Here is a 21,765-nt window from a genome sequence, read left to right as displayed (position 1 = left end):
CGTCGACGCGGCGTCAGGCTTTGCCCATACAGTTGGCCCGACGCTACGCTCGCGAGACGCTAGATATGGCCCAAAGGTCCACCAGAAACATATGACTATCGACGTCGCGCCGACGCGGCGTCACGCTCTGCCCATACAGTTGGCCCGACGCTACGCTCGCGAGACGCTAGAAATGGGGGGACCCAAAGGTTGACCAGAAATATATGACTATTATCAGGGGGGCGCTGTGATTATGATGTATGGAGTGACAGTTCAGTTTAGTATGAAGAAAATAGTTCTAAGGAAATTCCGCAAGATGGCGCGTAGTCAATTACTGGTCAGGCTTTACCTATTGCTGGTGTAATGCCCTGCACCACTAAATCATACTAACGGAATAATTGATTATCGCAGCACGTGGCAAGCGGAGAGATGACGAATAACGATGTACGCCGCTCATGTCCCACCACAAAACGGAAGTTCCGCAGAAACGGAAGCAGAAGCAGAGCTCCGTTACATCCCTGATTTATCTATCAGTGTCAAACGTGACTTTTTTGGTTCAAAAATAATAGACTAGTATCCTATACTTACAATAAAATATTTTATGCAGTGCACGAAATAAAGCACCACATAATTATAAGAAAAATATGGACAGAAGTTATGTAAAACATAATTTCTATTTAATAAGTCAATAAGAAAGATACAAAGTAAATGAATTGACCGTGACGTCACTCCTCAGTATTTCATAGTAATTCCATATTAGCAAATCGTTTTGACAGTTCTTAAAAAGAAGCTGATTTGACTAGTAGGAAACTAGCCTATAAATAAACTTTTCGGAGAAGACAGCCTCGTTCGCCATGTTGATGACGTCACCGACCGCAACGTAAACGTCGTAAAAACGTCCCGCTGCCGTTATAAAACATAAACGCATTGTTTGGACACATTGTAAACAGTGGATTGTAAATAAGTTCGTTTGGAAGTCATGGTAAACTTCCAAAAAATATTATACAAAGATTTTAATCCATTGAAATCGTATTGCGTCAAATGAGGAACTGCTTATTTGTATTTCTACACATTTAGTTACAGAAGAAATAGTATGTATATATGTATGACTGTATGTATCAGCAGCGGCTGGTCCATACAAGCCGATTCCCATCGGCTTGCCTAAAATTGATAAAGTACTAGGAAAGTACCTAATGTTTAGTTTTTTTTTTGCTCCGTGTTGCCTAGCAGAAATTTTCACCAGCCGCCACTGGTATGTATAAGCTATATTGTACATAAAGGAAACAAAAGAGACACAGTTACAGAGTCAGTAGTATACAATGTAGGCGGACTTATCCCTTAATGGGATCTCTTCCAGTCAACCTTTGAGGAAATGAGTAGAAGCGAATTAACGATGAGTGACCAATTTAAAAATGTACAGCCCACAGAACTTAATTTAGATAGAAGAAACAAATTCATATATTTGTATAGGGGCCGAGCGTGTCAAATTTTGTACTGAAGTTGATTCTTGCCTGTAATTTTAAATATGTCTCAGGCTCTTGATTGTTCATAATTTTTGTGTTGTTGCAATTGAATATCACGTAACGAGGCATTTTTTATGTTTTGGTTGACTTCAACTTACAAAAATTGACGCCCGAAAGCTGCAAGCTGCGAGTAAAGACGGACAACTCAGTGGATTTCACTGAGTTCATTTGACACGCTAAGTAGATACGTTTGCTTGATCTATGGTATATATGACATCTGTGGTACAGCCACTAAAAGAATATAGTATAGTAATATGCTATCCAAGTTTTCTATCTCGAAAACCCGTTGCCTTAAAGACTGAAAAAATTGATGATTATCATTTGACAAAAATTCTGCATAATTGAAGCCTGACCCGAAAATATATCGTCACTACTTTAAAAAAAAAACTTGTATATTCGTCTGTCAATGAAAAGAAAATTGTAGTAAGTATGTATGGAATGCATATAGACTTACTGCGTTTTAACTTTGAGGAGCAGCGTGAGATACGAGATTTTTTCAAAGTAGTGACGATATGACTATTGTCAAGATGGCGCTGTTATTCTGCTGTATGGGGTGACAGTTCAGTATTGGCTAAAATCTTCGCTGGTCTCAGGTGTTCTTGATGGTGGTAAATGATAAGCGGACTGTAGTTTGTGCTGGTTTAATCCGAATTGTAAGAATAAAGAAAGTGGTACAGTGAATGTTGTCGTTTGAGAGCGGAATAACAACGAACAGTAACAAAATCGTAAGTTTTTGAAAGCTCTAAAAGCTGTCAAATTTGAATTTAAATTGTAAACATTGCCATAGGTGAAATTTGAATATACAAACTTGAATTACATATGTGATTTTAAAAGGATTTTAAACAATACTGATATTTTTTCGCTGGCTTGGTTGAAGTCTTGGTGGCTCAGTTGGCAGAGCGCTGGAGTATCGATCCAGAGGCCGTGAGTTCAAAACTCACCCAAGGCAGACATTTTCCACTTTTAAATTTATTCTAAGCCTAACGGCATCGATTGCAGACGTTTCTGCTAATCAGAAGTTAAAAAAATACTGATATTTTATTTAAAAAATACAAATTGAATAAATAATGAATTATGAATGCTTAATGAATTAAAAATAATACAAATGATTTATAAAATGCGTAATGTCAACTTGATTGAATACAATATTGAATATTTGAATTAAAAAATATGCAAATTGAATATAATTATTATTTGACAGCTATTCTAAATTAATTAAAACTATTAAATGAAAATTACTGAATAATAAAAAATGAATATAAGATAAAGGATTAAAAACTTGGGGTTTTTAAACGATTCTTAACAGTATAGTATGAAGAAAATAGTTGTTATGGCCGCAGCATGGCGCGTCATGGTAGCGTGACGGTATTTCTGCTTTACAGTATAAACAGAAACTTTTACATTCCCATTTACAATTTTCTATACTATATTATATATAATACTGTACTATACTATGGATATGGATATTTAATAAGCTTATTGAGATATATTTTCGGCTGAAACATGATTAACATAGTCGGTTTATTCATTAGACTTATATTGACCGCGATATATTATAGACCGTGATTACCTTTTTGATTTTGGTCGAGCTTCCGATATTTCACAACGATACTGCCGCGGAACTGCGTCGAAATATCGGGAGCTCGACGAAAATCTAATAGTATTTTATACAAAGCTTTTCAGTCGAGTACCATGTTTAGGCCACGAAGCTTGCTGAGTGACCTAATAGTACGGTACGAGAGTGAAAAGCTTAATTATATCACTATTGTATACAATACTTTTTCAACGAGTCATCATCTTCATCATCAATGGACGGAAATATCATCATTCATGCAAGTTAAAATTAATGTTTAATAGAGTCGTTCACCGTTGTATCAACATCGAATTACCTAGCAACCAATTGTTTGTAATAACCGTCTCTGATTGGCCGATAACGCGACAGATAAAAAAAAATGTGTTTCAGATGCAGGAAAATTTGCCAGGTATTGCAAATTAGTATAGAAATTGTATGAAGTTCTATTTTTGAAATTATTACAGTTAACTAAAGTCAACTATAATGAGCTTATTATAATTAAGTCGGAACTGCCATAGAGTATCCAACACTGAAAAGTTAGCACTTATAGTTTAGTCTGTGGTGTCCTAATTGACAGATTACAGTCGATAAGTAGAAAAAAGGTAATCAAGGTCGATATCCCGGTCAATATAAGTCTAATGAAAATAACCGTAAATCATTCAAAACGGTTTATTCATGTCACGATGTAAGATTCATTAATAAAAATTTACCGACCCTCTTTTAATCCCAGTTGTATGTGTCAGTATGTTTGTCACAAAGTTATGAAAGCATGAAACTCATGAAAGATAGAAGGTCGTATTGATTTTTCCAGCACTCCTTATGTTATGATAAACACGATAACATATATTTGATATATTAGAAGCTAGAGTGTTATTACATGTTATCTGTGTAGTTATTAGTTCGTGAAAAGGAAGGTGAATTGAGAAAAGTTGATTAAACTATAAAGTACCTTAGTCTGTTAATGACGAATACTTTTGCCTGTTAAATTGTATCTTGTTATTGAATGTATGTTAATTATAAGATGTAATGTTTTGAAAAGAAGTAGCCCGCCGAGTTTCTTGCCGGTCCCATAGGGGGAACTGAAATCTTCTTGAGGCTGAGGCGTAGGGTTAGAGCCGGCGTAGCTTAATTTGACGTTCATATGCACATTGTAATATGGCTACTTGAAGTTGAAAAATAAATATTTCATTTTCATTTCATTTAATTTTTCAACCAAATTTACTATTAAAACCAAATATAACTCAAGTAGTTTTTTAAACTAAAAAATAGTTTTGAAAATATGATATACAGAAATCATAAGTACTTCTTTTACATAGTGGGATTTTTCTTGTTAAACATTTTAAAAAATAAAGTTCGAACGCTGTAGAATAGATTTCTTTTGCAAAGCATTTTTCTTTATTTTATTTTTTTGGAATGAGTCCTTTAAGTTTTTAACCCCCTACGCAAACGACGGGTTGTTATAAGTTTGACGTGTCTGTCTGTATGTCTGTATGTCTGTCTGTCTGTCTGTCTGTCTGTCTGTCTGTCTGTCTGTTAGTGTGTGTGTCTGTCTGTGGCATCATAGCTCCCGAACGGATGAACCGATTTAGATTTAGTTTCTTTTTGTCTGAAAGCTGAGTTAATCGGGAGTGTTCTTAGCCATGTTTCATGAAAATCGGTCTATTATGCCGCAGTCGGGGATTTTTTTAAAATTTTAATTTTGTGGTTAGGTTATGTTTGTACAAAATATCATATTCAGAATATTCAGATAACAATTTAAGATGAATGGCTCTACGTAGTGCTTCTAAACCCGTAGCATTGTAGCCACTTTTTCGTAGAGGCCTATCTTAGGGTGATTTGGGAATTTTCAGAAACCGAGACCCAAATTAGTGATAGTTGTCAACAAAAATTAACCCGATGTCAGTTTTGTGACTACAATTAAGAATAAAAGTTGTCCAAAAACCAACTTCTATTCTTCAATTCTATGCAATAAATAAATTCTATGCAAAATTTTACTTTTCTTCATGTTCTAAATGTAGATTATTGCTTATAGTTTATGTAATTAACACAAAAGCAATATTTTTATTGAAATCTCATGCTTAATTGCCGTCACAAAAGCATTGAGTTAATGTTTGTTAACAACTTTCACTAATTTTGAGTCCCAATTTTTTTTAATTGCCCATTTAGACGTGATGCATTTTCTTTACAACCCAAGTCCGTTTTCACATTATCCGATCCGATATCGGATGTCGGAAGGATTTCAATGGAAAAAATCCAATATGGCGCCTGTAATGTATGGAATATCGGTCCGACATCCGATATCGGATCGGATAGTGTGAAAACGCACTTAAAGTGTACGTGTGCCGTGTACACAGGGTTCCAAAGTATATTGCCTCCCCTCTACGCTTATCAGATAAGATAACTAACGATGGAAAACTCGTTGTATCTACCTGTTAGCTTAATTACATTTCACATGACCAGTTTTTGTCAAATGAGTTTTGAAACATTTTGTAATTCAGACATAATATTATATTATCAGGTTGAAAACGTTTATGACTTTAACTACCTACTAACAAATCTATGGGATTACGCCTGAAATATTTTTTTTTATTTCATTTCATTTTTCATTTTTTTATGCATTTTTACCAACTTTTCCGTAGCTTTACGCTCGTAGCGGATTCCAGCGTTATTACGCTTTGTAAAGGAAGACGACTCTGAACAAACAACCCACCCAGTTTTTGGCACTAAAGCCTCCGCCACACATAAAGCGTTTTGATAGCGGAGCGCAGTGATAGCGGTGTGCCGGGGGAACGCTGGCGTTCCGCTCGCAATCCGCGCTCGTTAGTTCCCGCCGGCGTCCGCTGCGTTCGTCTGGCGCACCGCTATCGTTGTGCTCCGCTGACGCTCCGCTACCGCTCCGCCTACGCTATTAAAACGCGCATGTGTGGCCGAGCTTTAAAAGTTTTGGACGAACTTAGGCTGTTATTTCTAATTGTAAATTATGGCTGTTGTGTGTCTGTCTTATCTGTTACACCTTGATTAAAGTTTGTAGATTGACATCTAAAATTTACATCCTTTATAGAGTAAACAGTAAAAAGTTACCTATGTATATTGTTACTAGCTTCTGCCCACGGCTTCGCTCGTGTTAGAAAGAGACAAAAAGTATCCTGCTAAGAAAGTATACTTTCTATCCCTTCAACTATATCCACTTAAAAAATCACGTCAATTCGTCGCTCCGTTTTGCCGTGAAAGACGGACAAACAAATAGACACACACACTTTCCCGGCCCGAAGCTTGTTTCCAATTTGCCGCGTCCTTTTAGTGACAAGATTTGTTTGACCGTATTTATGTCATTTATAAGCCCTGACGCAAAAACAACGGAGTTTTATAAGGTTGACGTGTCGGTATGTCTGTCTGTAGCATCGTTGCTCTCGAACAGAGGAACCTATTTAGATTTCGTTTTTTTTGTTTGAAAGCTGAATTAGTCGGGATGTACTTAGCCATTTTTTATGGGAATCGGTCCACTATACATACAACATACATACATACAATCACGCCTGTGTCCCATGAAGGGGTAGGCAGAGCACATGAAACTACTCAGGTTTCAGTGCCACTCTTGGCAAATAAGGGGTTGAAAGAAAACGAAACTGTGACATCGGTCCACTATATCGGGGTTTTTTTCAAAATTTAGATTTTGTGGTTAGGTTATGTTCCCTTGTGACAAAATCTATTTCTGCGTACTGTCACAGATGACGTTGACCGCCGTGAAGTTGCGCCGCTAACTTCACGCGGAGTGTTTCAGCTCGGAAAGCAAACGCCGACCAGTCTGCCGGGACCTGTGTCCCCACAGAGTAGATTTCGTAGATGCTACTTTCCCGGAAAGACTAGCCGAGCGTCCCCCAAAGGCTTTGAGGTACGTTTTTTTAGACTTAATCCGGCTATACGGTATTACATAATTTTTGCCCGGAAAGGCTTACGCTTCGCAAGCGTATCGTAACTAGCTCTTCTTATGATTTTTCTGTAATGGCACAACATAGCGTTGCCACGTAGCGTCGACAATTGTCACTTTGTCCAAAGAACGTAGCCAAATGCACAGACACTTACGATAATATCGTACGTATTTGCGTAACAGGGTAGGTAGCCGAATGGCACAAACGCTCACGAAACGAAACGCTCGTAGATATCTATCTCTATCGCTCTTGCATATTTGCGCGGCGCTGGTTTTGGCTACGGCGCCAGAGCGTATACAGAGCCAGGCTGCGTTTCGATCGGCGTCTAGCGTCAACGATTGTCATTTTGGATAGGCCGGCTGGTGGCCGGCTGGAGATATAGATTAGAAACGCCGCGAAAGGTAATCTGGCTCTGTCGTGCGTGTCTACGCACGGGCGATAAAGATACATATCTACGAGCGTTTCATTTCGTGAGTGTTTCGTAAGCGTTTTTGCCATTCGGGTACGTACCCTGTTGTGTTCATAAAGTAGATCCTAACAATCGTAATAGCAACTAAAACTAACTTTCTATATAATATATCTCTTACGAACAAATGTGACAAATGCATGTCTCACTGAAGTCATAAGGTTTATCAATTTACACAAAATAGTCGTGAACATTTTATTAACAAACTTGATGACGTCACAGCTCCTGAAAGCTCAAACAAAGCTCTGTCGCATCTCCACCACAATCTTTGTCCCGTCTGCCCATCTGCGCATGTCTGTGTGGCGCCATACCCGCGTATTCTAACCTAAATTCGAATTCCGAGCTCCGCTCGCGGACGCGCCCGGCCGCCGTTCTTAATTCAAAAATAACATTTTTTTTTCACAACCGGCCAGTGTTCAGTAAAATTAAAAAGTTAACGTTCCTTTTTTGAAAAAGTGCGCGTGTTCGTAATGGTTATTTTTAGGAGTGCTCGCTTTCGGTGACAAAATAGCACCGAGGCCGAGGTAATTTTGGCTGTCCGGAATATGGCCTGATTGTTTTTTTTTCTGGAAAAGTGTAGTGATGGTGTGTGCTTGTGTGTTGTGAATAGGATTAGTATATTGGTAAGTAATTTTTGTTATTGGTATTTATTTTAAGATGCATTATAAAAAAGCTATATTAAACATAGTGCTGGAATGGAATATTATTATCTACCTACTCGCTCAATATTTGAAATCACCGTGGGTAGTAGAATCTACATTATAATTAAAAATTTAATTGCTGCATAGAAACTTTGATATAAACGTGATAAAATGCATGTGTGCATGTTCAAATACCGAAATAAAACAGTAAATAATCTTAGAACAAGCTCAGACTCATGTCTAGACGCTCATGGTAAGCTTTTATGTCTACTTATCTGAGACCTAGGAAAAGTAAAACATTTTGGCAATAATGTGCTTAAAAAAATCAATTATTTTTATTTATAAAATTAGACGTTTGTCATTTCGGCTAAGCCGGCAGTCGAATAAGGACCCAGTCTAACATAAACATTTCATAGTTTCTATCAGCTGTTCCACTTCGGCAAGTACACACGTGTTTCTATAATGAGAAGTTCCAAAAATATCCAACTCAGTGTTTAACAAAAACAGTTACAGTAGGAATCCGTCTGCGGTCAGAGTGAAACCTGGATAAATGGGATTTCAAGTGACGAGAAACTTTGTTACACAGGGCCGGTTGCATCAAACCGTCTATCACCGTTAAAGCATTCGTTAATATTGTATAAGAAGTTTCATAGACTTCTGCGACGTGACGATGATGTGTCTGTCGAATATGGTTGATGAAACTGGCCCTTAGTCCGTTTTCACATTATCCGATCCGATATCGGATGTCGGAAGGATTTCAATGGAAAAAATCCAAGATGGCGCCTGTAATGTATGGGATATCGGTCCTACACCCGATATCGGATCGGATAATGTGAAAACGCACTAAAAGGTAGGGGTCTCAGTTAGCCAGATATAAAAGTCTGTCTCATAAAAAAAAATGAAAAATCCCCCGACGTATGGATCGATTTCCAACAAACATGGCTAAGAACACTCCAGACTAATTCAGCTTTCAAACAAAAATCTGAAAAAATCACTAAATACGGGAGCTACGATGCCACAGACATACACACACAGATAGACACGTCAAATTTATAACACCCCATCGCTTTGCGTCGGGGGTTAAAAATTAGAATCTCTGTTTCAATAAGAGTAGGTTAATATGACTTAGGACCGGTTTTTCAGTCGCCAGACAAATATATCTACCAGATAAAGTTATCACTATCCTTTTCATCACACGTATAAATGACAATGACAGCTAACATTTATCTGACAGATATTATTTATCTGGCGATTGAAAAACCAGCCCTAAATATAAAGTTGAAAAGGCTAATCCCAGTTATAATGGTCTTCTTTACATACATACATAGTATACATACTATCATGCCTGTATCACATAAGGGGCAGGCAGAGCACATAAAACTTTCCAAGTTTCAGTGACACTCTTGGCACATAAAAGGGGCTGCAAGAAAACGAAAATTGTTACATTGCAGTGACTGGGTGGCTAGCCGAATGGCACAATCGCTCACGAAACGCTCACGAAACGAAGCGCTAGTAGATATCTATCTCTATCGCGCTTGCGTATTGGCGCGACAGAGCCAGCGGCGTATCGCTTTCGTTTGGCGTCGGAGAAATGCCATTCGGCTACGGGGCCTGGTCTTTTTAAAAGGTTTTGTTTTCTTTCAACCCCTTGATTGATGTGATGTGCCCTAAGTGGTACTGAAAGTTGATCAGTTTGTTGTTCTGGCTACCCCTTACAAGAATTCAGGCGTCAGTATAAGCACACCTCGGACACTTGCGATCAAATGTGTGAAAGAAACGCGTTCCTGCGCACACAGTCTAAGCTCGTGTAGGCTAAGGTGAACGCGTACCACGCTTGTGTGAGTGAGATAAGACAGACTGGTTGTGTTCTTGATAGGCGGTAACTGTAAGATAACCAAACTTCAGGTCTCTTTAAAGCAAGAGTAAATAGGTATCTCATAGGTAAGCGTGATCCACCGTAGACCGCATCATCACTTATCATCAGGTGTGATCGTGGTCAAACGTCTACCTATTCATACTAAAGGCTCCTTTAGGTCCGATACTAATCGTTATTAAGATATTCGCTCGTATGGAATATACACGCTGTATACCTATAGATTTTCCAACTTAAATCTACAAAAAAGTCAATATCAGAAAACATCAGTCCTTACTTTTGTTTATATAAGTTGTCGTGTCTCTTTACTGAATATTTATGATGGGGGGAAACTAATCCTTATCCTAACTAAGGTGCCCAGTTTAACATGACCTCTATTTGTATTAGATTAGTATGTAAGCTTTCACTTTCTTACACTGGTTAAGAAAAAAGTTATTTGTTGGGAATGGGAATGGGGTGCCCTGGTTATTAGATGGTTGGATCACTTAGTTAATTAAAGTGGTTATATGATTTTCTATGATTGAGAAAAAGGGTTAATTACTAGCTAGAGTATCCATAGTGAATATTATAAATGGGAAAGTGTGTGTGCTGTGTGTTTGTCCGTCTTTCACGGCAAAACGGAGCGACGAATTGACGTTATTTTTTAAGTGGTGATATGGCTACATATAGGCTACTTTTTGTCTCTTTCTAACCCTTCACTTCCCTAAAAAAGGGGGGGGAAGTTTGTATGGAACAATCCTATATTTTCGAATTTAACGCGAGCGAAGCTGCGGGCGAAAATTAGTACTGAATATTATAAATGGGAAAGCGTGTGTGTGTGTCTGTTTGTTTGTAAGTCTTTCACGGCAAAACGGAGCGACGAATTGACGTGATTTTTTTAAGTGGAGATAGTTGAAGGGATCGAGAGTGACATAGGTTACTTTTTGTCTCTTTCTAACTTGTTCGTTTAAGTTTAATATGATTGTATCAAAAATACACTCCGTAGATACATCCTTATCTTTAAGAGAATGTCCTCATTGGCAATTTGCATGAGAATAGGCTAGTTTCCTACTAGTCAAATCAGCTTCTTTTTAAGAACTGTCAAAACGATTTGCTAATATGGAATTACTATGAAATTCTAAGGAGTGACGTCATGGTCAATTCATTTACTTTATATCTTTCTCTTTGGCTTATTAAATAGAAATTATGTTTAAACATAACTACTGTTCATGTTTTTCTTCTAATTATGTGGTGCTTTATTTCGTGCACTGGATAAAATATTTTATTTAACTATAGGAAACTAGCCTATTAAAATTACTAGTACAGTCACCGGCATAAATATGTGATGTCTTCTGTACCTTGTCATATTACAAACTTGTTTGAAATGTCATACGAAATTGTCAAACGATTAAAAGCGACAAGGTACAGAAATCATCACTTCTTTATGCTGGTGACCGTACATTGCTATTCGTAATTCAGTTTCGCCTAGTGACAAACCTCTTGGCTTCATTTAGTTCAGTTGCTTGATTTTGACCCACTTCTACCGATCGGCGTGGACTTTGGCAAGCGTTTGGACTAATTATTTATTATGTGAGAGTATTATTGGAGCGAAGGCGAAATGTAAGCGTTTAAACATTGTGTTACTTTTGTAGGAACGTGTTTGAAACGTTCAACACTTGATTGCTGAACACCAAAATAATTACATGTAAAGTATTTTTTTTAGAAGTTTCGTCGAACTCTCAAAATAAAAATTTACTAAGTAGGTACCTAGTTTAACTGATTTAGGAAAATACCCTTGTTCCTCATAGATAACCAAGTTTGATAACTGGTTTTGTATGATGAGGAAAAATAATTCTTCTTAGCTAACTGGGTTATGAACACCAACGGGAGCTGTGGAAATCACGGGGAGAGGCCTTTACCCAGCAGTGGGACACATAAACGGGCTATCAAAAAAAAAAAAAACTGGGTTATGAAATATGATTTTTTTTCCTCATAGAAAACCATTATTGTACGCAGTTTTCTACGAAGATTTTTTCCTTCTTAGCTTACCCGAATATGAAAACTGCAAAAAATAATGGTTTTCTACGAAGAAAAAAAAATCTTATTTCATAACCCAGTTCGCTAAGAATGATTTTTCCTCATCATACAAAACCAGTTATCAAACTTGGTTATCTACGAGGAACAAGGGAAAATAAAATCAATTTAAAATCGTAAAACTCTTCTAAATCATTAAATTACTGACGGAAACATCAGGGTACCTTATGATCGTGAGAATGAAATAAAATGACAGAAGTGATAATAAATAGGCTTGTTTTATTTTATGAAGGGTTGAATAGCAATATAATCCTGTAAATTAAATCAAATAGAATGTATGGGAATAAATACGTATCTCACAGGTAAGCGTGCTCCACCGTAGACCGCATCATTACTTACCATCAGTGTGATCGTGGTCAAACGTCTACCTATTTAAATAAAAAAAATGCATACAGATGTCCCATAGATCCCAGCTAAACATTATTATTCTAATAATGGGAAATATTCACATATTCGTCGCCTAGCACCCATAGTACAAGCTTTGCTTAGTTTGGGGCTTTTAGGTTGATCTGTGTAAGGTGTCCCCCAATATTTATTTATTTATTTATTATTTATTTCGGCTGACGTGATGCCGCTCATTTCTATGGAACAGCCAATTTCGCGATTTCAGCATTGGTCCCATAATAAAAGTCTTCTGCTTCTTCTTCTTCAAATAGTATCTTTCCAGGCGCGACAAGAAAAAGAAGTTCACAGACGGACCGAGAACGCCTGGAAGAGCTATTGGTCAATGAAACACCTCAGGGAGACCTACCTCTGTCACTTAAACGTAGGCTCATGGACATGTGCATACTTCCAGTCCTCACTTACGGTGCACAGACTTGGTCTTTGACGGAAGCTCAGAAGTCCAAACTCGGGGTTTGCCAGAGAGCTATGGAGCGCAGCATATTAGGTGTGAAACTACGGGATCGAATCCGAAACACCACGCTGCGCTCAAAAACTCGGATAATTGATGTAGCTCGAAAAGCGGCCAAGTTAAAGTGGGACTGGGCTGGACATGTCTGCCGTATGCCGAATGACTTGTGGGAGTTGTGGGCCAAGATAGCCACGGAATGGGAGCCCCATGAGTCGAACAGAGGATCCGGCAGACCTCGCCGGCGATGGCGGGATAACTTGGACTCCTTTTTGACGGGTGTGTAATGATTGGTATACCTTTTTTTGATATAGTAACATTTGATATAACAACATTTGGTATATATTTAAAGGATATAATCACTCATTTGACATAATTAACATTTGGTATAACCACAAAATATCTACTTTTACTTTGTATAATCATTATTTCGTATAACACTTATTTATAATAACAGTTATATGGTATAACTATCTATTGATATACGACTATTATAATAATAACTAGCAAACAGTATAAAACATTTCAAGAATTAATTTTAATCTGTTTTCAAGGGATCACAGTTCTAACCTAACCTAACCTACTTTTCTGATAGCAGTACATATGTTTAAGGGTCACAGTTCTAACCTAACCTAACCTATTTTTCTGGTAGCAACGCGTTGTGTGTAGGGGTCACAGTTCTAACCTAATCTACTTTTCTGGTAAATGATGGATCTAATTTATCGTACAATTTTTTTTATTCTTACTGTGCTTTAGAAAGAATTTGTGTTATACAATTTATTTATTATCGGAAATGAGCATTATACTCAACGTATGTTATAATAAATGTTATTCGAAAAAATAATCATTATATTAAATAAATATTATACAATTTGTAAGTATATTGTTTGTTGTTATATGATTCAATAATTATATCAAATGATCGTTATAACGACTAAAAATATATCAAGAAAAGTTATATCGATCGGTACGCACCCCTTTTTGACAGACTGGCCAGTTGTAGCTCAAGATCGAGAGGAGTGGAGGAAGAAGGGGACTTGTCTTCCTCTTCCATTCTTCTCTTTCTTCGTCATCTCAGCACTTACTTCTTTCTTTCTCATATCCTTTTCCACACGATCCATCCATCGTTGTAAGACCTGAGTCACTATGCAAATTTTGGCTAGTATGTACTGACAAAAGTTACAAAATCACTGATAGCTAGCGGGGTTGTGGACTGTAATTACTGACGTACGATGATGAAAACACGTAATAAAAGCACTAATTTTAATTATTGATATTGGTAAACAAACATAAGCTTATTTATACTTTCGTGACAGAAGGCAGACTGAAGACAAATCAATCATATTTCATAACATGAGAACAGTTTTTGAAAGTGACATAATTTTAAACTATTAAGGAGGTCGCGCACCAGCCAGTCGCCAACAATCACCCTGTGTACTGTCAACCAGCAGATAGAATGTATAGTGAACTATAAGCTCGTCCACTCGAGACAGTTTTAAATCAATACCGTCGGATGCGATACATCTAAACGCACTTAAAGTTCATTGATCCTCCATGATTGATTTTATTGACTCATCGTGTACTTAGATGCCATTTTTGTTTTCAATTTGAATGATTATTCTATAAAAAACTCTTTGAAATTTCTGTCTTCTTTCGACTTCTGAGAATATGGTACAGTTTTGGTTAGTAAAATAGGTGTTAGAAATATTTTTTGAAGAGAAAATAATGTAACATAAAATTAATATAATCAATTAATCGCATAACAACATTCTAAAATTTTGAATAAAGTGTTGCATAAAATTAACATAATCATAATCTAACATAATCAGTCATGATTACTGTAAGTAAACCCTTATCATTTTTTTTTCAAAGGTGTTGGCAGGGGGTCTCCTTTCTGTAGTTCTCTTTTTGAGGTCCCATCGCGAACAACGTTCGAAGTGTTGTCTGTCACTGTAGGTCCTCTCAGGTTTGGGCCTAAATCCTTTATAGTGTGGTGATTTAGCAACTATGCTGTTTCTAGAGCCTTTGTTAATTTGCATTTGGGGGCACTTTTACATTATTCTAATAGTTGAACCATCGTTTTTTTTGACTTGAGTTCCTAAACATAACATTAAGTACTTTTTCAGTACAAATGGTGTTTTTTTACGCACTAGTGCAAGAAGTGGTTCATTATATGCTAGGTCGAAACTTTCTGTACTGAAAAATATCGTACGATACACGCGCGAAAAGGAAATTCGTAACTCGTGTCGATTTAAAACACTCCCTTCGGTCGTGTTTTAATTTATAGCCACTCGTTTCGAACTTCCTTTTTTAGCACTTGTATCGTGATGTACTATTTCATATTGATTGATCTAACATACTTATCGTATGTTTTCCACCGTACAAAACTTTAGCTGAACACTTATTTAGTCTCATACAATTAGTTTGGACAATAATCCAACGGCACAAGTTGGATATGGAGCAAAGTTGTACCTATCGACAGACAGCCAGCACTGATTGGATAAACAACTTGCATGTTTGTTTGTTTATGAATGAGTGGGTTTAGTCCAATCAACGAGAATTTTTTTGCAAAATAGTATAGTAGGGCTGACTGAAGATAACATGAAAAACTCAAAATACTGTAGATAAATAAGTACATATAATAACAGATAGTGCTTTTTGCCCGCACTCGTGAGTAAAATGCTTCATTTCTTGATTTTCTTGTCAGATTGAAACTTCAGAGGGCCATCTAGTTATATACTGAAAAACGTCGTACGATACACATATGATTATAGCTCACTCGGATTAGGCAACATTTTAGATTACAGCTACTAGTCAGCGTGATTTTTTTCTGACAATATCGCCAAATGTCAACCTATACAGAGTGGGGCCTGTAACAAAGGCGAAGAATTGAACTCTAGGCTATTCTCCTTATACTGATCAACATTTGTTCGGTGACTTTTAAAAATAACTTGTATATTGATTTTTATCACCCTTGAAAGTTTTTTCTAAGAGGTAATGTATTGCGAATTCTGTTAAGTCTAACAGACAATAATGAAACTGAAAAAACTTCTGACAGACAACGTCAATGACAACAATAATGGTGTACATTGAAGCTAATATTTATTTTGTATGAAAAATTAAAAATTTGAAGACTTCATAATTTTTAAAAGGCACTGAACAAATGTTGATCAGTATAAGGAGAATAGCCTACTGTTCAATTCTTCGCCTTTGTTACAGGCCCCACTCTGTATATTAAACTAACACGATTTTCACTCATATTATTTAATTAAAACGGGACTTAATCGCGTAAAACTGACGTTTATATTTAACCCGACGTTTCGGACGTGACATTTCGTCCGTGGTCACGGGTAGACTGGCTGGGAGTTGAATCAACATTTTCTAGCTGTACGAGTTTTTCGAACTACCCGCACTTGATTCTCATTAGTCATTTTACACTAGGGTTGCCACTTTGCCTACATACGTACATACATAAGTTTTACGCGATTAAGTACCGTTTTAATTTAATAATATTTCAACCTATTAACATAGAACTTACTAACCTAATTTAAACCTTCCTCAAGAATCACTCTATCGATAAAAAAAATCGTATGGAAATCCATTTAGCTGTTTTTGAGTATAGAGTTTTTATAAGAGGTCAGAGAGGAAATGACGTTTTCCCCTCACTAGCTCGGAAACACGTGTTCTGTCCTTTAATACCAGCGGGTAAAAATGCATTTTATCCACTAGTGGGTAAAGTAATTTGACCTTGAATAAAGTCAAATTAACTGCTTTAAAATTGATAAAAGTAGGTGAATCTAGTAATAAAGATGATTTACCACCTGTGGAACTACTGGAAGCAGTGATAAACGCATTTTTTGCATTGTAGTTTCCTCGCTATACTGAGGGGGAAAGTTTTTAAAAAACTCGCAAGTTCAGGATTCTATTCTCGAATACACTCGCTTCGCTCGTGGTTCACCTATAGAATCCTTTCACTTGCTCGTTTTTCAATTCCACACTCGGCGTTAAAATACAACTTTGCCCCCTTGTATAACAAATAACTATTTCCACAAAAAATGCGCTTATGGGAAGGCGTGATAGATATACTGCCGTACTGTTGTACACGTAGCGAATAATATAATATATAACATAACTAGCTTTTGCCCGCGGCTTCGCTCGCGTTAAATTAGAAAATTGCGAAATGCTCCATACAAATTTCCACCCTCCATTTTAGGGAAATGGGGGGTTAGAATGAGACAAAAAGTAGCTTATGTCACTCTCCATCTTTTCAACTATCTCCACTTAAAAAATCACGTCAATTCGTTGCTCCGTTTTGCCGTGAAGGACGGACAAACAAACAGACACACACACTTTCTCATTTATAATATTAGCCTCGTAAGGCCCACCATAGTTAGTTTTCCCATATTTAATTTGAACCCAGTTCTATAAGTAAATTGGTGAGAATTTCGTTTGTTTCAAAAACCAATGAAACGAAAGAAATGTTACTTTATTCGGTTCATGAAAGATTTAAATTAGATTGCAACAACTATGTACATTGTAATGTACATTGGGCCTTACTTGGTTAGTATGGATAATGTTTATTTGCACAAAGAGTTTTACAGGCTTAGGCCGTTTTCACATTATCCGATCCGATATCGGATGTCGGAAGGTGTTTCAATGAAAAATCATAGATTTGACAGTTCGCGCCTGTACAATGTACCTTTGGGATATCGGTCCGACAGGTTCCGATATCGGACGGATACACTGAGAGAAATTTGCATTGTGAATTTAACAAGTTCGACTTGTTGCGGTTTATCCGTTTGAATCAGCCAAACGTATGTTTAAAACAATATGTATTACAAGTTGTTTTTATAAAATACGATGTTGACAAAGTATTGCCGATTCAAATGACAAGTAGCTTGTTGTTTGAACCAAAGAGCACGTAGGCGCTATTTTAACCAAAAAACTTGTTGAACGAACATGAAAACTGGTTGTATTTTCTCTGTGTAGAAGTTCGGTATATCTTCGTATTTCGGCCTTCGCCATACGGCTTTCACAATTTATCGCCGTCATATCCCCACTTCCCTTTATTTATGCCTTGTTTGTACTATCTTATCTAACACGACTAATACCCATATCGATCGGTGACTTTTCTAGCGATTATGATTCTTATCACGACGAGATAAAAGTTAATTTGTGATAAAGCTTTTTATTTGGTAAGCTGGATTCGAACATACTTAATATTTTGAATGGGAAAGTGTGTGTGTCTGTTTGTCTGTCCGTCTTTCACGGCAAAACGGAGCGACGAATTGACGTGATTTTTTAAAGTCAAGATAGTTGAAGGGATGGAGAGTGAGCTCCTGATCCTGACCCGACCCCATTATATCAGAAAAAACGCGATGTAGGAAATGAGCGTTCAACGTACAGCGACATCTATCGTCAAATTAAGTAAACTAATGTGCGCGAGCTTAAAGTATGGAAGATGACTTTTATGGGATAATTACTTATTGCGTGAACCGATTTTAACCATTTTTTCTACTCCCGTACTGTTATTCGTGAGTTACAAGGTCGTGCATAGAACTTAAAAACCCTACATAAAAGATGTCAGGACAAGTCTATCTAGTCTATACCCTGAAAACATTTAGTAGAAATAGCACGATATAGCTGTTACAGTTCAGTAAATACATTGCTACCAACTTAACAAACCAATTCGCAGAGTCGAGACTCCTTCGTTTTCTGCTGCGTTCATTGGCGACGCGTCGAATCGTATTCAAATGTATGAGAACTCGATTCAACTCGGCTCGATTCGTCTTAGTGGCCAGGCTTCAAAGAACCATACCATAGATAGTTTTATTTTCATGTTTGCACTCAAACTGCATATTCAAAATGGTAGGCGGTCCACCTAGATAACTAAGATGACTGAAAGTAGGTATTTGTTGATTTATAATTTTCTTTCAAAATAAGTGCTTGGTCGTAGAAAAAGTATTGTATGCAACGGTGTTTAACTGAGTCAAAAAATGCTCGTGGCGTCTTTATTAAGAATTTTCGGCTTCGCCTCAAATTGTTACCCATTTCCTGTATTTGAAAGCAGGTACTTTTTTTGTTATTATGTAAAAATTACAGGTACAATAAACGCCCGCAAGGGCGGTGAAATTGAAAATGTAAATCTGAAAGGTTTTTTATAAATAAAAAAAAAGTTTTCAAGATACGTGTACAATTTTATTTTTCCTGTAATATTTATTATTATAGCCATATTTGTTAAAAATTTCATGAATTTTCGTTGGTAAACTTCGGAGATAAGGGGGAAAGGTGTTTTTTTTTTACATTTTCCTTCAAAAAACGATTTTTTCCACGACAAAAAAATTATAAAAAATAGTTTTGATATGTGCAGTTTGAGCTCTTTTTAACGATACCCCACTTGACCTAGTAACTTGACATTTACAGTTTGCCCCCCTTTCATTTTCGCCATTTTCTAATATTAAAAATAATAAATTTAAAAAATGAAACTTTCTATTTGTAGAGGTTTACAATGTTCACAACTATTCCAAATTTCAAGTTGATAGTTATTAGTCGTTCTAGAGATATTTAGTAATGTGACAGACGGACAGAGTCGCGCCATAAGGGTTCCTGTTGTACCTTTTTGGTACGGAACCATAAAAGGGTCATTACTAAAAATACTGTACATTAAATAGTCAGAATAACCAACTAAATAGTATTTTATGCAACAGGCGTTTAAAGGGGGTCGAAAAAGACGAGTGACGTGGGTAATAATTTGAGGCGAAGCCGAAAATTGTTATTAAGATGCCACGAGTATTTTTTGACTCAGTTAAACACCGTTGCATACAATACTTTTTCTACGACCATTCACTTAGTTTTCAATAGTTTTCTTGAATAGCTTTCGTGAAATTCACACTGTTTCCTGTATTTTGACGCAAATGTTTGCACTATCAGCTCAGCTGCCCAAAGCCTTCCCGCGCATGAGCGCAGTATCGTTATAAGGCGTTACCATGGTTACAGAGCCAAACAATGCGTTTTCAGTTTTTTCGATACTGCGCGCATGCGCGGAAAGCCGGCGGACGCTGGCTTTGGGGAATAGACTTTTATGTAGGGTTTTAAATATCTATGCACGACCCTGTAAATGACGAATAACAGTTCGGGAGTAGAAAAAATACTGAACAGCGTTGCGGCGTTAAAACACGTCATGCAAAGTTTAAAACAACAACATAGAGTCTCTCCAACGTGAAGTAGAGCCTTGTTTATTTAATGCTTTAACTGCAAACTAGTATTAGCTCTATATGTAGAGCGTGCACTCTATATAGAGCCTTTTCAGCTCCGTACAGGGCAATTCGAACGACCACTGATATTAGATTGATATTTGAATAGTTTTATTTAGTGATAATGCGTTATGTGTGACCCACAGATGTCATATATACCATAGATCAAGCAAACGTATCTACTTAGCGTGTCAAATGAACTCAGTGAAATCCACTGAGTTGTCCGTCTTTACTCGCAGCTTGCAGCTTTCGGGCGTCAATTTTTGTAAGTTGAAGTCAATCAAAACATAAAAAATGCCTCGTTACGTGATATTCAATTGCAACAACACAAAAATTATGAACAATCAAGAGCCTGAGACATATTTAAAATTACAGGCAAGAAACAACTTCAGTACAAAATTTGACACGCTCGGCCCCTATACAAATAGATGAACTTGTTTCTTCTATATAAATAAAGTTCTGTGCCGGAAATACATTCCATAGATTATTACTAAAACATAATAAATTAACTAAATTAAATTAAAATTACTAAAACTAAAACCAAATTAATCTAGTAGGTTCCGTGGTTTACGGGGGCGATTGTCTTTTGTTTATTTCTATCATCGATATTTATTTACTTAATTAATGCAATCAAAGGTAGCACTTCATTTCATTCCATTTCATATAGTGTAAGTATGTATACAGTGCTCCACAGAACTAGGGTAAGTTTGACTTCGGTTACTCGCTTTCGGTGGGACCAATTCCTTAGTGCGTCAGAGAAACATTTTATTGACTTGGCTAGGCCAGTTAGATGTCATTTTGATATAGAACAATGTTCGAATGGGCTAGCCTAGGAACCCTACACGGCTTAACCTACATTCTAGGAGCTATTGGAAATTTATTTATAGTAGAGCTCGTTAGGAGAGTTTTTAAACTGATCTACTTAGTATAATTATGAAAACTTTACTTTATTCTACAATAAAATAAAATATAGTTAAATGTATAGTTGTAAACACAGCAACAGTAATCTAAAAATTTGAAATTTATTGTTTCAAATAAACAAATGAATATTATAGGACATTCTTACACAGATTGACTGAGTCTCACGGTAAGCTCAAGATGGCTTGTGTTGCAAGTACTCAGACAATGATATGATATAATATACAAATACTTATATACATAGAAAACATCCATGACTCAGGAACAAATATCTGTGCTCATCACACAAATAAATGCCCTTACCGGGATTCGAACCCGGGACAGCGATAAAACTACCTTCAAGAAAAAAGCGTACTGTCATCTTAAAAGACTTTCAGTCGTGGTAGAAGTATCCATAAGCTACTGTGATTGCTGTACATCAGGTGATTTGTTTAAAATAAAAATAATAAAAAATAAATATTACACACCATCATTACCTTACACAAATCACCTTAGCCCCAAACTAAACAAAGCTTGTACTATGGGTGCTAAGCGACGATATACATACTTAAGTATGTAGATACATATATTATGTACATACATATACATAAAAACATCCATGCCTCAGGAACAACCCAACTAACAAAAATTAGTCTTATAGTGGCTTATAATGCCAAAAATAGTACTCTTATAATAACCTTGTAAACC

General features: G+C 36.6%; 1 protein-coding gene across 5 annotated transcripts in view; it reads left to right on the top strand.

The window, feature by feature from the left end:
* Positions 1-7,777: 7,777 nt before the first annotated feature.
* LOC125237588 (voltage-dependent calcium channel type D subunit alpha-1-like) overlaps positions 7,778-21,765 on the top strand; it is a 124,355-nt gene continuing 110,367 nt past the window's right edge. For 3 of the 5 annotated variants that reach the window (XM_048144723.1, XM_048144724.1, XM_048144722.1), the window contains exon 1: positions 7,779-8,093. The gene's annotated coding sequence lies outside the window, so the exon portion shown is untranslated. Of the gene's footprint in view, positions 8,094-21,765 lie in introns of all 5 variants that reach the window. The other 2 variants (XR_007178351.1, XM_048144725.1) reach the window with 2 other exon arrangements.

Source organism: Leguminivora glycinivorella, chromosome 21 (genome assembly GCF_023078275.1).
Source record: "Leguminivora glycinivorella isolate SPB_JAAS2020 chromosome 21, LegGlyc_1.1, whole genome shotgun sequence".
Lineage (NCBI taxonomy): Eukaryota > Metazoa > Arthropoda > Insecta > Lepidoptera > Tortricidae > Leguminivora > Leguminivora glycinivorella.
Note: the sequence above shows the minus strand (reverse complement) of the source record. Positions and strands in the feature narration are given on the sequence as shown.